The sequence below is a fragment of the Papio anubis genome, chromosome 8 (genome assembly GCF_008728515.1).
Source record: "Papio anubis isolate 15944 chromosome 8, Panubis1.0, whole genome shotgun sequence".
Lineage (NCBI taxonomy): Eukaryota > Metazoa > Chordata > Mammalia > Primates > Cercopithecidae > Papio > Papio anubis.
In genome coordinates, this window is record NC_044983.1 from 65,927,051 (window position 1) to 65,945,937 (window position 18,887).

General features: G+C 36.9%; 1 protein-coding gene and 1 pseudogene across 13 annotated transcripts in view; one reads left to right on the forward strand and one right to left on the reverse strand.

The window, feature by feature from the left end:
- The window catches only part of NCOA2 (nuclear receptor coactivator 2), a 296,372-nt gene that overhangs the window by 146,504 nt on the left and 130,981 nt on the right, over positions 1–18,887 (reverse strand). The gene's annotated exons all lie outside the window — the stretch shown is intronic.
- LOC116276365 lies at positions 15,219–15,687 on the forward strand (annotated as a pseudogene).

Sequence of the window (18,887 nt, forward strand, 5' to 3'; positions counted from 1 at the left end):
GGCCGTCGGGGCCTCCCCTGTGCTTTGCTAGACTGTTAGCAAGGCACACACCAAAACCACCCCCGCCCCTTTCCAAATGCCATAGGGTCACTGGCCCTGGAGAACCACACAGAGACTATAGTTTCCTGCCATTCTCTGAAGTCTTGTACAATTTGGCCTCCATCAGAGAACTTTTTCACTGTTGTCCCTTGGCTTCAGTGACACTGGCACTATCTTGTTTCTCCTTTCCTACCCCCCTGACCTGTCTTGGGTCTGCGTCTCCCTGTCACTGAGCCCCACCTCTGCAACAAGAGCAAAAAAAAAAAAAAACAAAAAAACAAAAAAAACAGATGAGCATGTCTTTTTTCTTTTCCTTTTTTTTGAGGCACAGTCTTGCTCTGTCACCCAGGCTGGAGTACAGTGGCATGATTTCGGCTCACTGTAACCTCCGCCTTCTAGGTGATCCTCCCACCTCAGACTCCCCAGTAGCTGGGATCAGAGGCACACCACCATGCTCAGCTAATTTTTTATATTTTTTGTACAGACAGGATTTCCTCATGTTGCCCAGGCTGGTCTTGAACTCATGAGCTCAAGTGATATGCCAGCCTCGGCCTCCCAAAGTGCTGGGAATACAGGTGTGAACCACTGCGCCTGGCCTGATGGGCATTTCTTGAATAACAACCTTGACTTTTCTTCTCACTATAAAGCTGCTCCTTGAAATCTTGTCTGCTGATACAGTATCAAAGATCATATCCATGTAAATGAGACCCATTTTTCATTTGTAGCTTCAGGATATTACCTTAGCTACTACAGTACCCAACTTTCAAGCTCTCATGAACATCTCTCCCTAGATGTAACCAAAATTGAACTCCTCACCTTTCTGAGGAACTCTTTCTTTATCTGCTATTTTTTTTTCCCAGGAGAGGGGAGACAGGAAATCTGTATCTGCTACTTTTCATTTCATAAGTCACCAGCGAATTTTTTTAACTCCTTTTTCTCTCAATCTTCAAATCCAATCAATTTCCAAGACCTTTAGATTCTACTTTCGCAGTTTCTCTTGATCACATCACCTTCTTTCCAATCCCTCTGCAATTACCAGGATTTCTTTCTCTTCAGTAACCGCACCACCAATAACTTCTCATGCCAGGTCTCTCCCTTACTCAAACTATCCTATAATTAGCACCAAGTTATTAGGTCACAATTCCCTCATGTGTAACATGGAGATAGAAATTATTGTACAGTACTGATTTGACGATTAAACGTGATTGTATTAACCATCTAACATAGTTCTTAACATATAGTAGGAACTCAATAAATGTCACTTATCTTTTTCTTACTCTCTGTGAAATCAAAACAGGGATCTGGCATTCAGGGACCTGTGCAATCTACTCATTTTCCTAGCTCTGTCCATCAAATATTCCCCTAGCTGTATGGTCTGAGTTTCAAGCAAACTCACACTGTGTGAAGTATTCTTTGACTTGGCCTGGCATTTTCACGCAGACAGATCATTGCTCATGCTTTCCATCCTTCCATTTTGAGTGACCTTTCCTTCCATCCTCTGCCTATGTAAGTCTTACTGACCCTCAAAGGTTTATTATCTCAATAGCTGCTGCCTCAGAAGGCCTTTCCTAAGTGCTTCATACAAGTGAGACCTTCCCCTCTCTCAATCCCCTGAAACCATTGGACTACTCTGACAAAGCCTTTTGGTCAGTCTATAAATATGTGCCTGTATCAGGAAATAAGGACACAAAAGTAGAAAACTATTCATGTTATAACATGGTTATTACTGCCTACGTACTTATTTTGCCTTAAGTATATTATAAACATGAAATAGACCAGCATAGCGATTGCATTACTCATCTTTGTATTCCCTACAGGACTTATTATGATACCTTGGTACATAATGTAAACTTAAATTTGATGGTAGTCATAATTATTTTGTTATACTTCAATAACATTTTATTCCAGAGAACCATAAAAAGTTTCATAGAGAAAAATAATTATTACCAAAAGACATGGAAGAGAAATTACTATTATTTGTAAAATGTTAGATGAAGAAATATGTATACAGCAATTATGTGCATAAAACTTTACCATGATTAAAATATATAAAACTAGAAATAGAATTTAGAGGCTTAGACACTTAACCTCAAACTTCGGTTGAAAAAATATTATCAAAGCAATGATTAAATAAAAATAATCACTCAATAAAACCTCAATCCTTACACTAAATGTTATTACAAACTTCTGTGTTTTGTTATTAAGAGATGCTCTCGCACATAAAAGTCTTATGACTGGGAATCACTATGCTATATGTAAATAGAAATTAAAATGATTGAATAAAGAACAAATTCACTGTACTGAGTCCCTGATTCGGTGTTAAACACAAGGCTTATTAGTCAGCAGGATGAGTCAAATACAAAGTGTAAAGAAAATCTGACAACAAGACAACCCCTTTAACTCATCCCTTCCTGTTCAACACCACTATCAGGAAACAAAGTTAGAACCATAACCCTCCCTAACAGAGTTAAAGCAAAATCAAATAAAGATCCATTATCCAGTAGCTTAGATGCTGTCAATGTATGAATATATGCTTAGACAATGAAAATGAGTCTTTGTGTTTTGTTTTTGTTTTTCTGAGACAAGGTCTCGGTCTGTCGCCCAGGCTGGAGAATAGTAGTGTGATCACAGCTCACTGCAGCCTTGACCTCCTGGGTTCAAGTGATCCCCTGACCCAGCTAATTTTTAATTTTTTTTGTAGAGACAAGGTTTCACCATGTTGCCCAAGCTAATCTCGAACTCCTGGACTCAAGCAATCCACCCTCCTTGGCCTCCCAAAGTGCTGGGATTACAGGCATGAGGCACTATGTCTGGCTGGAAATGAGTCTTTAACATCTCAAATGTATTATTTCTTGACCTGAAACTTCCAAATGAATTTTAACTCTAAACCAACAAGGTAGGGTCTAACGAGGATGAAGGGTCTATCTATATGTGGGGCTAAGGTAGACACATACCTAACCATTTGCTTTAAACATTATAATGAACAAATTAACTGTTCAACTTCTAGTGTTAACTATCACAAGCACAATTACATAGTCAATTTTAAATTACTGAATAGTACACTAACATCCATGTCCTACTCTTAAAGATACTAAAGGCTGTCAATTTGTTTTCCTTAAAAGCAGGAACAGTAACACTTACTTTAATAAGGAACCTATTCCTTAAAAAACGGACTGTCAAGTAAAAGTTTCCAGCTAAAAATGATTAACAACTAAAACATTTACAAAATGCTTACCAAAAAAAGGGAGCAATCACAATAATTACTGAAACATAAACTAGTGAGTGAACAAAGCAGACATTTTACTGGGAAATGCCACACCATCCAGGCCCTTATTATAGGTGATAGTAAAGATAAAACAGTGTATTACACAAAAGGTGATTCTTCAAAGCTAATCCTCTCCCTTGCTTATATGACAATATGCTTTTATAGAAAAAAAATGAAAAAAAGTATAAAATTATAGGCATGCTCCAGATGAGAGGAAAAAAGTGGATACAGCAAACAGTGAATATGATGGCCAACCACTGCAGAGAGATCTAAGCCTTCATTTAGGAAAACATGTAAAATAAGTTAAAAATTTTAAACTTCAGTATATATAGAAGATATTATAAAATAATTATAATACAAAAAATTAACAAGCACCTCATACTCTAATACCTTCTCAATATCAAAGCTTCAAATTAATTTTGAGACCAGCTAATATTTATTGAGTGCTTAGCAAGTGCTAAGCCTATGTTAAACACTTTATATACATCTCCTTTAACAACATCCCTATGAAGCAGGTATTTATACTATCCCCTTTTTTATGTAAGTGTCAGAGCTTGATTTCAAACCCAGAGTCTCACTTGGTTCTTTAACTACTATCATATTTACTGTACTAACTTTCATATAATTTTAATGATTAAGCACATGCACAGATAATCAACATGTCCAGTCCTTTGGTCCTACAGAAGTTACCATACGGATTTTTAAAACTTATACACCTTAAAGTACCTTTACAAAGAGGAGAGAAGACGGGAAAATTAAATCAGGGTTACTCTTAATTGCAGTTCCTTGAATCATAGCCCAAATACGAACTTGGCTAGGACTGCTGCGGGAAAGATTCAAAGGCAAAATCAAGCACCCATGCTGCCAGGCAAAGCCAGGTCTCTCAACAAGTGGAATACCAACTTTTAAATAGGTTTACATGAGCTTGGTCGGACAGGAAGGACAAGGGGGCCAGTGGACACAAGTGCAAAAAAACAGTGGCGGTCAATGTGGGACAAGGGAAGAAGGCCTGAGAAGGCTGCTGTAATTTCAGCCTTGATGCAATAGAGATTGTATTTCTTTTATCTTTAGGGAAGTGAAGTACAGTAGTCCCCTTCATCCTCGAGTGGATGCCTAAAACCACAGACACTACTGAACTCTACATACACCGGTTTTTCCTTTTCCTATGCACAGATACCTATAAAGTTTAACTTATAAATTAGACACAGTAAGAAATTAGCAGCAATAGTTAATAATAAAATAGAATTATAACAATATACTATTTACAATTTCAGAATAGACGATTCATTATTACTATAGATTTTGGCAACCTCAGCCTTGTCGATAACTTTCACCTTTCCACTTAAAGGAAGCATTTTACGGCTTCTCTTTGGAGTATCCAAATTGCCAGCATCAATAGTCGTGGGCCTTGGGGCCATTATTAAGTCAAATAAGGGTCACCGGAATACAAGCACTGGGATACCTAGACAGTCAACCTGAAAACCAAGTCGGCTACAAAGTGACTGACAGGTGGGTGGCACATAGAGTGTGGAGATGAGGGACAAAGGGAGGATTCATCTCCTAGGCAGGATGGCGGGAAATTTCATCACAATGCCCAGAACTGCATGCAATTAAAAACTCATGAATTATTTCTGGAATATTCCATGCAATAATTTTGGGCCATAGTTGACCGCAGATAACTGAAACCATGTATAAGGGTGCACAACTGTAGTGACCAGATTACTCCATTTCATGTAAGTGGTATGATCCTTTTTCCAAAACAAGATCACCTTTTTCACCAAAGTTGATTTGATACAGAGTTCTATTATACTAACACAGCTAGTTCACCAAAGGTTAAAAATTCCACCTGAAGTATTTGGAATACATTAATATCTGTAAGTCAATATAAAAAACATCACTGGGAGGCTGAGGCAGGAGAATGGCGTGAACCTGGGAGGCAGAGCTTGCAGTGAGCTGAGATGGAGCCACTGCACTCCAGCCTGGGAGGCAGAGTGAGACTCCGTCTCAAAAAAAAAAAAAAAAAAATCACCCTACAGCTAAATGGGCAAAATATATTAACAGGCAATTCAGAAGAAGGAATCGGAATGGCCACTGTGCACTGTGTAATCTCAACAGTAACCAGAAAATGCATAATGAAACTGAATAGCAAAATACCATTTCACACCCCTCATGCTAACAAAAATTAAGTCTTAAAAAAAACAGTGGGCTGGGTGTGGTGGCTCATGCCTGTAATCCCAGCACTTTGGGAAGCCAAGGCGGGCAGATCACTTGAGGTTGGGAGTTCGAGACCAGCCCGACTAACATGGAGAAACCCTGTCATTACTAAAAATACAAAATTAGACAGGCATGGTGGCGCCTGCTTGTAATCCCAGCTACTTGGGAGGCTGAGGCAGGAGACTCACTTGAACCAGGCAGGCAGAGGATGCGATGAGCTGAGATCACGCCATTGCACTCCAGCCTGGGTAACAAGAGCAAAACTCCGTCTCAAAAAAAAAAAAAATCTTGGCTGAGTGCAATGGCTCATGCCTGTAATCCCACCACTTTGGGAGGCTGAGGCAGGAGGATCACCTGAGACCAAGAGTTTGAGACCAGTCTGGGCAATATAATAAAATAATTAGCTGAACATGGTGGTACACACCTGTAGTCTCAACTCCTTGGGAGGCTGAGGTGGGTGGATCCCCTGATTCCAGGAGTTGGAGGCTGCAGAGAGCTGTGATAGTGCCACTGCATTCCAGCCTGGGAAACAGAATGAGACTCCATCTCTTAACAACAACAACAAAGTATTATACCAAATGTCAACCTATATACTTCAGGCTCCAATGTAAATTGGAATAAGTTGAAAATATTTAATGAAGCTAAAAATCACATATAACCCAGTCTAGGGATATTACCCTCATAGGTAATACCCCAAAGAAACTGTCATATCTATGTAAGGTATCATGAACAAAAATGTTCACTGCTGGAATGCCTGCAATTGGAAAAAATTAGAAACAACTTAAATGCAGATCAAGAGAAAAACTGATAAATTGTCTATGTTCACAAAATGGAATACTGCACATTTGACTGACTTGCAACTACATGGATATTATCACTAAAAAAACCCCATAATGTTATGGGAAAAAAAGAAGTTGCAGAATAATACGAACAGTATACTATTTAACTGAGCTTTCAAACCTAAAAAATACTAAATATTATAAACAACTACATAAAGAGTAAACTTTTTTCTTTAAATGGGTATAAGACACAATAAATTCTAGATAGTACTTACCTCTAAGAAAAGAAGAGCATGATATAAATAACCCAAAAAGGGCTTAAAATTACATATATGGACTCAATGTCTATGGGGCACAATATTCATAAATCAAAGTCCTGACCCCTAATGTGATGGTATTTGGAGGTGAGGTCTTTAGGGAGTAATTATGTTTAGAGGAGGTCATGAGAATGGGATCCTTATGATGGAATTAGTGTCCACGTAAGAGACCAGAGACTTCCCCTTCTCTCTTTCTTTCTCTCCCTGCCATGTGAGGATGCAGCAAGAAGACCACCATGTGTAAGAAGAGAGCTCTCACTGGGATCCATGCTGGCACCATGATCTTAGACTCCCTGCCTCCAGAACTGTGAGAAATAAATGTCTGTTGTTTCAGTCACCCAGTCTACGGTATTTTGTTATGGCAGCACAAGCTGAAACAGTAAGTGTTATATTTTTCAACTGGTAAAAAATAACAAAAAACTAAAATCCAGATTAAGTGAATGACATAGCATGGCAGTTCTCAATTAGAACACACTAATAAGACACTGGTTCTCAGAGAACAACTTTAAGACTATTATCCTATATGTAATTCTGTTTTTTTTTAAAAAATACTGACTTTCTCTTGACAATAATCAGGTTCTGACAAATCTTTTTGATGTCAGAGACACTCAGTCCATCTGGAATGCCATCCCTACTGTTCTAAGCCAACACACAGCCTCTCTCACTAGAATTTTCACCTCTGGTCTATTTTCTCTCCAATTTCCAAATTCACCCTGTGTACCAAGAGCAAACCAGAACTTTCGGTTTTGTTTGTTTGTTTTTCTTTTTTTCTTTTTATTTAAAGAGACAGAGTCGGCTGGGCATGGTGGCTCACTCCTGTAATCCCAGAGCTTTGGGAGGCTGAGGGATCACGAGGTCAGGAGTTCGAGACCAGCCTGGTCAATATGGTATAATCCCATCTCTAATACAAAAATCTCTAAAAATACAAAAATTAGCTGGGTGTGGTGGCGCATGCCTGTAGTCCCAGCTGCTCAGGAGGCTGAGGCAGGAGAATCACTTGAACCCAGGAGGCAGAGGTTGCAGTGAACCGAAATCACGCCACTGCACTCCAGCCTGGGTTACAGAGTGAGACTCTGTCTCAAAAAAAAACAAAAAAACAAAAAAACAAAAACAAAAACAAAAAAACAAAGAAACAAAACAAAACAAAAAAAGAAATGGAGTCTTGCTCTGTCACCCAGGCTGGAGTACAGTGGCACAATCACAGCTCATTGCAGCCTCAAACTCCTGGGCTCAAGTGATCCTCCTACCTCAGCCTCCAGAGTAGGTGGGACCACAGGTGCAGGCCAACATGCCCAGCTTCAAGAGCAAATCAATCTACATAAAATGTTACTTTGGTAATGTCACTTGTTAGCTCCTGGAATTTAACTCTTTGACAGCAACCACTGCTGAATAAAATGAAAACTCCTTAATCTAGCATGTAAAGGTCTCTAAGCCTGGCTCAAAGCTGTATTTCTAACTGTACCTTCCATTATTCTATACAAATGGCTCCTTCTAGCCAAACTGCTCTATTCAAAGCCCTGTATGGGCTTTCCTCATTCTCACCTCTTCTTTGGTCATCCTGTGTCTCTTGTTTGGAATGCCATCCTCTCCAACACCACCTTTCTCATGGTATCTAAATTTTAGTTGTCTTCTAAGACCTTGCCACAAGTCTTATCTAATTCCTGAATCCCTCCCTAACCAATACACTCTAATTTAGACTCATTCAATCAATCAATCTTTATCGGATATCTAGCATGTGACAGGAGACACAGTTCTAGGGGCACTCATAGAATGCCTATATATATACACTACACATTAATTAAATAGTATTGCTCTTTTTGTTAATGTATATGTCAACCTCAACTACATTACGTGCTTCTTAAAGACAAGGAGTTCATATATCCCACAGAGCAATAACATAGTACTTTGTGTTTAGGATTCAACATTCTCTGGCTAAATCAATTTTGAAATAAGTTATAATCATCTAATTTTTTGACCCAAAATAATCAATGCCTATCCTTGGAACTTTGAACAATTACGACATTTTTTTGTGATGTGTATATATATATCTATACAACAAGAGTAATGGACTTGGAGTCAGAAGGTCTGTGTGGAACTTGAGCTCCACTGTGCACTATCTCTGGCCATATTACTTTCTCTGCACATTAATCTCCATAAAATGAGAATATTTACACCTACCTGTGAAGACGTTCATGACTGTTATGAGGCATAAGTAAATTAGAAAAAGATATATTTTATTGTGCTAGAAGCATGCCTCACACTCATTCATGAATCCAACAAATTTTTACTAGGTTATTTTCAACAGATGCCAATATCCTCATTTCCCACCAGAAGAGTTAATACAGATCTGTTTCCTTTCTGGTTTATTTTTTCTTCTTTGAGATAGGGTCTCGCTCTGTCACCCAGGCTGGAGTGCAGTGGCACAATCACAGCTCACCACAGGCCTCAATCTCCCAGACTCAGGTGATCCTCCTGCCTCAGTCCCCAAGAAGTTGAGACTATTGGCATGTGTCACCATGCCCGGCTAATTTTTTATTTTTAATTTTTTTGTAGAGATGGGGTTTCACCATGTTACCCAGACTGGAAGATCCATTTCCTTTCTGCTAGGTGATGGGAATGTTGTCTTTGACTAGTAAATGAAAGAAAGGAGTACCTACAGAAATATTCAAATATTCAATTAAAATATTTGAATTATATATTAAATCATAATCTCTTAAGGCCATAAAATTATTCTATTTTAAAAATCTCTTTATTCTATTTATCACATAAGGCACAAACGTTAGTTATTTATAACCTTGTTAAAGCACCAATGAAAATGGGATTTGGAAAAGAATAGAGAAATTAATAAAATTGCTAATTATAAGGAATATGATCAAGAAAACTTTGAATTCCTCTTTCATAAAATCGTTTTTCATATTTGACTTCCTATTTGAAGCAGGATACATGGGAATTCATTATTGATTAACTAGCTAGCCTACCTAGTTTTTCAGAAGAATTATCAACCTCTGTTAGGAATCCCTGCTGTTCCTGCTGGATGCAGTTGCCCACAAGAGAAGCTGCTGCTTTTAAAACCAATTTTAGATTGACTACAATTTGGAGCCTACCCTTGGGACCTTCATTGGGAGCTCGTATTTTTTTTTTTTTTCAGATGGTGTCTTGCACTGTTGCCCAGGCTGGAATGCAGTGGCACTATCTCGGCTCACTGCAAGCTCTGCCTCCTGGGTTCACGTCATTCTCCTGCCTCAGCCTCCCGAGTAGCTGCGACTACAGGTGCCCGCCACCACGCCCGGCTATTTTTTGTATTTTTAGTAGAGACGGGGTTTCACCATGTTAGCCAGGATGATCTCAATCTCCTGACCTCGTGATCCGCCGGTCTCCAACTCCCGAAGTGCTGGGATTACAGGCGTGAGCCACCACACCCGGCCTGGAGCTCATATTTTAAACCACGATTTGGTCTCTATCCTCATTATCTTTATATACAAGGCTCATCTCTCTTAATCTGCAGTGGTTTGAAATCTCTCATTATCTCTCTGTTTCAGCTACTTGAGAAGTCCACTGCCCATCTTTGAGATCCACCCCAGAAAGGTAATTTCAAGGAGACCATCTAGCCTACAATATAGGGCTCCTCATATACCCTCTAAATTTAATGATACTCAATCTAGCCATTTTTACGTGACACGGCAACAAACAGAAATTTGTGCATTTACCATTCAGTTTATAGGCAAAATCTTACATTAGGTACAGTTTGACTATTTTTATTTGACTATTTTTCCCTTTTTCTTTCTAAGTCACCTTTTCTATACCACAACACAAAATCTAGGTAATTACTATATAATGCTTAAAATTATAGGCTCTGGTGTGACACCAGTTCAAAACTGGGCTGCACTGGTTATTAGCTATGTTAACTTAAAAAAATTACAAATATTTTTAGGCCCCAAGAGCAACAACCACCACTACTGCTTCACAGGGTTTTTGTTAGTATTAAATGAGTTAGTACAAGTAAAACAGAAGAGCACCTAACATGAATTCTATACAAATCCTGCATTTTTAACATGGAGTAACACTAGTTATTAGAGTAATAAGCTATACCTATACTTTCAATGCTTAATAAGACTGAGCAAGTATCATTCTGGTTAGTAGGCTCTTTTGAGCTTGAAACATTATAAACACAACTTTTTCAGTTGTCTCCGTAGCTCGTCTGTAAAGATAAATATTTATAGATTTTTCTCCCTCAAGTTTATTATTTTAATACAGAAAGTGGTTACTAGAAAAAGTGTGGAAAGTAAGGAAAAGTGAAGGGGGGAGGACATGCATATTTCCACTATATACCACTATGTGATATATTTACTTTCAAGAATTTTATAACAAAAATGTAATTTTTAAAATCAGTCATATGAAATTAAATTCTACCATTTCTACCTACCAGTACCATGAAAATATTTTTCCTTGTTGGTTCAGTCTTTGGCAATATAATTTTTAATAGCAGCATAATATTTCAAGTTGAATTCACATATTCTAAAGCAAACCTGGGCAGGTTCTTCTTGTGACAACTGCAAGCATACTTGCCATAAAAGAATAGTGATGGGGGGCCTAGGTACAGTGGCTCACACCTATAATCCCACTGCTTTGGGAGGCTAAGAGTTCAGGAGTTCAAACCTGGGATAAGGACCAGGAGTTCAAGACCAGCCTGGGCAACACAGTGAGACTCTATCTCTAAAAAAAATTTAATTAAAAAAAAGAATGTCACTCAGGATCCACATCATGGGAGTGGATTTTTTCTACAGCACAAACACTGGCATCTTTCTAGTGTTCAGTATAGTCAAAAACAATGATGGTAGCACTAGGCTAATACATACAGGAAGAAAAAATATTGAACAAAGTTGTGGCTTCAACTTACATGTTAATTTTCATTAAGGAGCGCTTCCAATTTTTCACTAAGACAAATTAACAACTTCAATCAATATACAAAATATACATATTTGCATTCTGATTTAAGGCAAGTCAACCTACATTCATCCACAGTAAGAAAAAATCATAGATGTGGCTATGTTGAAACTCAAATTTTCCATCCGGTAGCTTAAGGATACCTTAGGTTATCAGAGATTTAAAAAATACATACAACACACATTTACTGAAACCTAATTATGAATTTTGCCAGAGTCAATGCATACTACTTTAACTGACTAACAACAACCAGTAAAAATGTTTCATTTATTTAAAAAATTACCAGCCTGGGCAACATAGGCCTCAACTGTTAGGCTCATTTTAAGATTTTAGCTTGGCGCATGCCTATAGTCCCAGCTACTGGGGAGGCTGCAGTGGGAGAATCACTTGAGCCAGGGAGGTTGAGGCTGCAGTGAACAGTGATCTCACCACTGCACTCCAGTCTGAGTGACACAGTGAAACCTTGCCTCAAAAAAAAAAAGGGGGAGAAAAAAAAAAAAAAGAACAAGAAAAAAAAAAAGAAAAGAGAACATTAGGGCAGCAGCATGGTTTGATGAAAAGAGTCACTGAACTTGGAAGGGAAAAACTTGGATTCATGTCCCAGCATGGCCCACAACTATGCAACAGCCAAAAAATTGTTTATTAACTCTAGGTCCTAACTTTAAAGTGTAGTCCTTCAATGATATGATTCCTAGGGTCTCTTCTAGCTCTAAAGTAAAGATGCTAAGAAATAAAGATGATAATGCTATCATTATCTGGCATGCAACTGACGGCCATAGGACAGGCGACTTATTGATGTACATCATATCCTAAACCTGTAATTTTGTTCAGCACTATTCCAGTGTGTGCTGTAGTGGGGTGGGGTGGGGGGGCGGGGGCCAGTAGGCACAGTGGCCACTATAATTCCATTATTTGTTATGTAAATGTATTGTTTTCTTTAAAAGTAAAAATAAAATAAAAAATCCTGCTTTAGTCTTTTCTGCTACCTTGGTTCCCTATCCCTTTAACAATAACAACAACCAGATTGAAATTAAATATCTGAGTTGCTCTCATTAAAGAAACTTGCATTTACTTCCCTGGTACACAAGGAAAACAATTTTGAAATCTGCCTAATCAACAGACATTAATATTGTCTGTTGAAATAAATATGTTTGCATAGTTATTAAAAAGAACACCATATAAAATCATGCTTAAATTCATTTATTTTGAACACATATCTATGAGCAATTAGTTTAAATATAAAGAAAAAGATAACAATGATGAATTATATGAATTTTCAAAGCACATTAAATTAGCATTGAAATTCTATGAACATACTTTAGAATGCCAAGTTTGTTAATTTTTTGTTTATTTGTAATACGCAATAGAGGGGAAGATATATGTTGAAAATACATCTTGGCTCATTAAAAATGCAACACAGGAATACACGCTTTTTAAACATCTTTTTAAAGCAAGAAGGAGATTTTTCTTTGCCATCTTTCAAATAAACATTCATTTCTGGTCCTCATTATAAGCAAGATATAGTATAGTGACAGATTTGCTGTGTCTTTGAGTTAACAAAAAATAATAAACAAGGTAAGCACCAGAGTACTGTGGAACACACTGAGTTTATTAGTATTAATTTTTTACATGTTTCAACTGACTAAATGTAGCTATAATGGATACCCTGATTGTAAATTTAAACTGCTATGCTTACGTGAAGATTGTGTAATAAGCAGTCATTATGCTCTTTTCTTTTCTGATCTCTAATGGGAAAACTAAGAAGTTCTTCCTCCTTTAAAATTAAGTGCTTTAATAAAGTAAGATTTTTAGGGGAAAAAACACTCAACTTTTTATGTTGTAAATTACTAAAAGTTGCTCTCACTAGACTTGACTATTTAGAAACTACAGTGATTAAATGCTTTCCAGAGCTTACATGTTAGTGCTTTCAGCATCAAATGTACAATGAGAATCATGTCAGCACTCTGCTCTGCGAAGCTTTGGCCTTCAGTGAGCAATAGAACAGGACGGCCAGGTCCTGCACGACTGAGATAGACAGAAACGCCTTAGCAAACCAGAGCCACCAGATCCATAATTCGCTTCTGACCACTTATGCCTACATACTTGCCCTCAACCCATATGTTTGCAAAATTAAACTAACAGGCTATTCCTTTGCTCCTGAATCACACAGGCTGCCTAATGAAGTTCCTAGCTAAATCTCTCCACTGAAATTACTTTTCATAGGAAAAACCGTACAGATATCCTAATAAATTGAATAAAGAGATTGAAAAATTGTAGGAATTCTGCACACACGTGTAACTGCCAAAGTAAAAGAAATATTTTAAAGTATGTATTTATTGTCGATTGATTTCCAACTTATGGAAATGTACATACAAACACCTGAAAAATACAGCTTCAAAAGTACATACTTTTTTTTGGATTCTGGAATGTGTTCAAACTTGGCAGAAACTGTGGGATCCTTGAAACATCAAGGTTTTTCACTTTTTCTTCTCCCTTTTTTAAATTGCCCGTAAACTTTCATCATCAGTATTTTCCTACAGGTATAGACATGGCTAAGATGCATTGATTCATCCTAGAAGGAGGGATGTTTACAGAAATTAAGCCAGATTCAGCCAAAGCAAAGCACAGGCTTCAACATGAAACCCCACCCCCACCTAAAAAAAACCTCAGCAGTAACTATCTAACTTATCTACGTGTCTCCTCTACTCTTCCCTTAATTCTTCTGTGTCATGTTTCTGGTTATATTATCATGTGCTTCCAACTTCTTTTCCTTTGATAAGAGTAATTTTAAGAGGCTAAATAATTTTTTTTTTCTTACCCCACAGCAGTCTCTTAGCTGACTGGTCTGAAATTCCTTTGCTCCACCTCCTAATATCTGTCACAAGAGTCAGATTACAAGTCAACCCAAAGGGGAGCACGGAGTATGCACATGAAGAGGGAACACAAGAAAAAGGAAACACCAGTGGTTAGGGCATCACTAGAAGCCATAATATAGTTTCTGTTCTTTATTTGACACAATTGTACAAAAGGATACCATGTTAGATATAACATTAGGCTGAATGTTAATTTCCTAAATAAAAATTCTCTTTAAATATGTAAAATAATCCCTTTATTATTCAACATGTAGAGCTTTATTAAACACTTAAAAAGTAATAATTTAATATTTGCAGTGAAGGAAACTTTCATCTTCATTTTTAAAGTCATCTAGACTACCATCAGAAATATTAACAGTGAAATACATTAATTACAAGCCAAATTATACAATGTATGTAGCTACTTAGGTATTTTACTAAGAAAATAACTTTATCTTTGATATTTTCTATTTTAAAAACTTATCTGTGAATTGATTTAAGGACTGTATATGTAAATCTGCTAAAACTATTTCAGTGGATAAAATAATGAATCAGTACCTATTTACACGCTGCCAAAGCACACCTATAATTTTTAAAATGATGATAAGAGTAGCCTAAGGCATTCAGCAGACATCTCAGAAATCTCAGTGTAAGTGGTTTTAACTTGCAACATGATGCCAAAAAATTTACAACAGGGAGCTGCCATCTTGCGTCCCCACGTGTGTGCACCTAATCTCAGCTGGTTCCCCTGAGATCCCCTCAGCACCAACCCTAGTCCCCCACACAGCCCCTTATCTGCTCCAACAAGATGAAAGAAACAATCATGAACCAGGAAAAACTCGCCAAACTGCAGGCAAAAGTGCACATTGGTGGAACTGCTCACAGAAAGAAGGTAGTTCACGGAACAGCCACAGCAAATAATAAAAAACGTCAGTTCTCCTTAAAGAAGTTAGAAATCTCTAGCATTGAAGAGGTGAATATGTTTACGAATCAAGGAACAGCGATCCACTTTAACAACCCTAAAGTTCAGGCATCTCTGGCAATGAACACTTTCACCATTACAGGCCATACTGAGACAAAGCAGCTGACAGAAATGCTACCTAGCATCTTAAACCAGCTTGGTGCAGGCAGTCTGACTAGTTTAAGGAGACTGGCTGAAGCTCTGCCCAAACAATCTGTGGGTGGAAAAGCACCACACTACTGGAGAGGAGGATGATGATGAAGTTCCAGATCTTGTGGAGAATTTGGATGAGGCTTCCAAGAATGAGGCAAACTGAAATGAGTCAACTTCTGAAGATAAAACTTGAAGAAGTCACTGGGAGCTGCTATTTTATATTAATTATATATAAAATTATAAAATTTTATAAGAAATTTTTAAAATTTCTTATATATTTTATAAGAAATTTTTAAAATTTCTTATATATTTTTAAGAAATTTTTGTTTATGGGTCTGATAAAACCCAGATCTCTAATATTTTTAAGCCCAAGCCTTGGACACTGCAGCTCTTTTCAGTTTTTGCTTATACACAATTCATTCTTTGCAGCTAATTAAGCCGAAGAAGTCTGGGAACAAAGTTTGAAACAAAGGTTAATAAAGTTCTTTGCCTAGTATACAGTTGTGTTCTTTATTTCACTGACACTGATCTGTACACAGTAATCACAGTGTAGTGTAAAAAAGGTAGTATAAAGTTCTCATGTTTGAAGAAAAAAAAAAAAACCTTACATCAGGAAAACATTTAACTAAAGCGACAATAAAAACTTGTTTTTTGGTTAAAAGTGCTTGGTGGTTCTCTAATACATATGAGCACCTGAAAAAGAATTCAAATCCAAATCTACTCCATTAGGATACTGAAGTTTCCAAAGCCTACAGAGCTTCAGCTGATCGTAATTGCTGTGAAGGCCGAGAACCTACTGTGTGCTCAATCTTGCCATCTGCAGGTGCGTTACACAACTCCAGGGTTTTTTAAGTAGGGTCAAAAATTTACAGTATTTTTTAAAACTAATTACCTGTCACAAAATCCTTCTGCTTTATGTCATCCTTCAAAAATTCTCTGAATAATTTTGGTACAATCCCATCATAAATTTGCTCAACATTAGCTCTATCCACAAATCCGTTTTACATTCATATTACAAATACAGTCTTTAATGATCAAGTAAATATTTATTCTCATATTTAGTAAAATGATTTTCTTCCAAAATAACTCTCCAAAAGATACTGCTTATAGAACACAGCCATTATTCTAAGACTCCTTTACAAAATCACTGGTGGCCTGCAATGCAACAATCCACATAAAATACGAACTGAAAAGTATTCATAATCAGGACCTCAATCTCATCGCTACTCATGAACTCTACTACCACTCAAGATGCTCGCTCACTCCACTGTCTCACCTCTTAGTGTCCACAACTGAAACACAGATGCATCATCTCCCGCAATTAAGATTTCGGCTAGAGAACTGGCACAGTAAGCTATACCATTTCCAGACCTAACAGATTTACACTACAATTAAATATATTAAAATTTCTGCACATAAAAAACTCATATATACCTAATCACAAGGCATCTTTACCCAGTCAGTAGGTTCATCTGTAGTTCTGATTATTTTAAATTAACAGATATTCCAAAAATCAAAATAAAGTACAAATATGCCATCTTCTAAAATTATCTAATTCTCAAGTTTTATTTCTCTCATTTAGAGTTATCAAACTTTACTTGCAAAACTGTATCCTTAATTAACCACAGGAAATTTCCAGTAAACTGAAATCACCATAAATTCAGTAGGTATAATGAGAAATCATCTAAGAGTAGAATATAGTCCTTAAAAAGAAATAAGCACTTATATATAGTTGCAGTTTAGCTTATTAGAGAATTGTATCCTTAAAAATACTATATAAATCATGTAAATTTGAATTGTATTTTCGATATACAAAAGGAATTTAATATTTAAAAAGAAAACCTGCTGAGTTCTTTTTTAAAACTGAATAATCTTTAGCAACACAAAGGATCAACTCCTACTTAAATTATTTTATATGTAGGAATCTGATACATTAAAACAGGTTGTCTATGTAGTATTACTCTAATTAAAAAAACAAAGAACAGCTAACCAAAGAAGAACAAGCTCAGCAGAGAAAATATGAAAAAAATTTTGAAGTAATGTTTCTAATTAGCAAGGGCTTTCACAAAGACATAAAAGCAAATTTTGCTTTCCTGATTAATTAGAACATCAACACAAAGAACTAGACTCTAACTGGCCAGTTCTTCTAGAGAACTAGGATGGAACAGATGCAAGCAACAGCAGAATATGTGTTATTTTTTAAAAGGGCACTGAAAATCTTATGTCATAGATATATAGATAGGCGATGGTTCTCATGTTTAAACACTTTCAACAACTATAAAGGCTATGTAGCTGGTAGTATAGCAGAAATAGTTTGGCCAAAAAAATACTAAACTTTGCAAAGAGCTTTTTGTCCACTGAGCTGTAAGGTAAAATATTGACTGAAAAGACCTTTGAAAACATCTAGAATTGTTCCTCTTTCTATGAATGATTCCCTAATTATCAGAGACGTATTTCAATATTTGCTGTTAATTTTAATGGAAGAATTTCACAGTACACTCAAAGAATACCAATTTCTTCCTCCAAGATAAAAGGAGGCACAGATCATTAATGTAAAATTAATATTCCTAAATTAAATGAAAAGAGAAAAAGAAATTAAGGAAGAAATTTAGGACAGGACCCATAACAGCACCGCAATTAAAAAGATAAGGAAAGGAAATTCTCAGGAAAGACAAATAAATCCTCCAGCCTCCAAGATGAGAAACTTGCTCTTAGGGGAAAAAAAAGATTAACATTAAAGAATAGCAAATTGAGGTGATTTAAGAAGTAAATTCAAAATACGGCAGCAAAAACTTCTGAATGCCAAATTTTAAGTACACTGACTGATACGGTTTGGTTGTGTCCCCACCCAAATCTCATTGTGAATTGTAGTTCCCATAATCCCCACATGTCTAGGAGGGTCCCTGTGGGAGGTAACTGAATTGGGGGGTGGTTTCCCCCATCCTATTTTTGTGATAGTAAGTTCTCACTGAGATCTGATGGTTTTATAAGGGGATTCTCCCTTCACTCAGTTATTCTTCTCTTGCCTGCTGCCTTGTGACGGAGGACATGTTTGCTTCCCCTTCTGCCATGACTGTAAGTTTCTCGAGGCCTTCCCAACCATGTGAAACTGTGAGTCAATTAAACCTCTTTCCTTTATAAATTACACAGTCTCAGGCATTTCTTCATAGCAGCATGAGGACTAATACATACACCCATTAGTCTCAAAACAATTCTCTCAAATTCTGATATACAGACCTTTAAAAAGCAGACATCATCAACATGGCATTCTAAATTTTCTGATATTTTCATTCTTTACTAGCCACTTTCATTCTGCTGTCTCAATGTCTAAGTAAAATAATTTCAGAATGAATAACACATAAT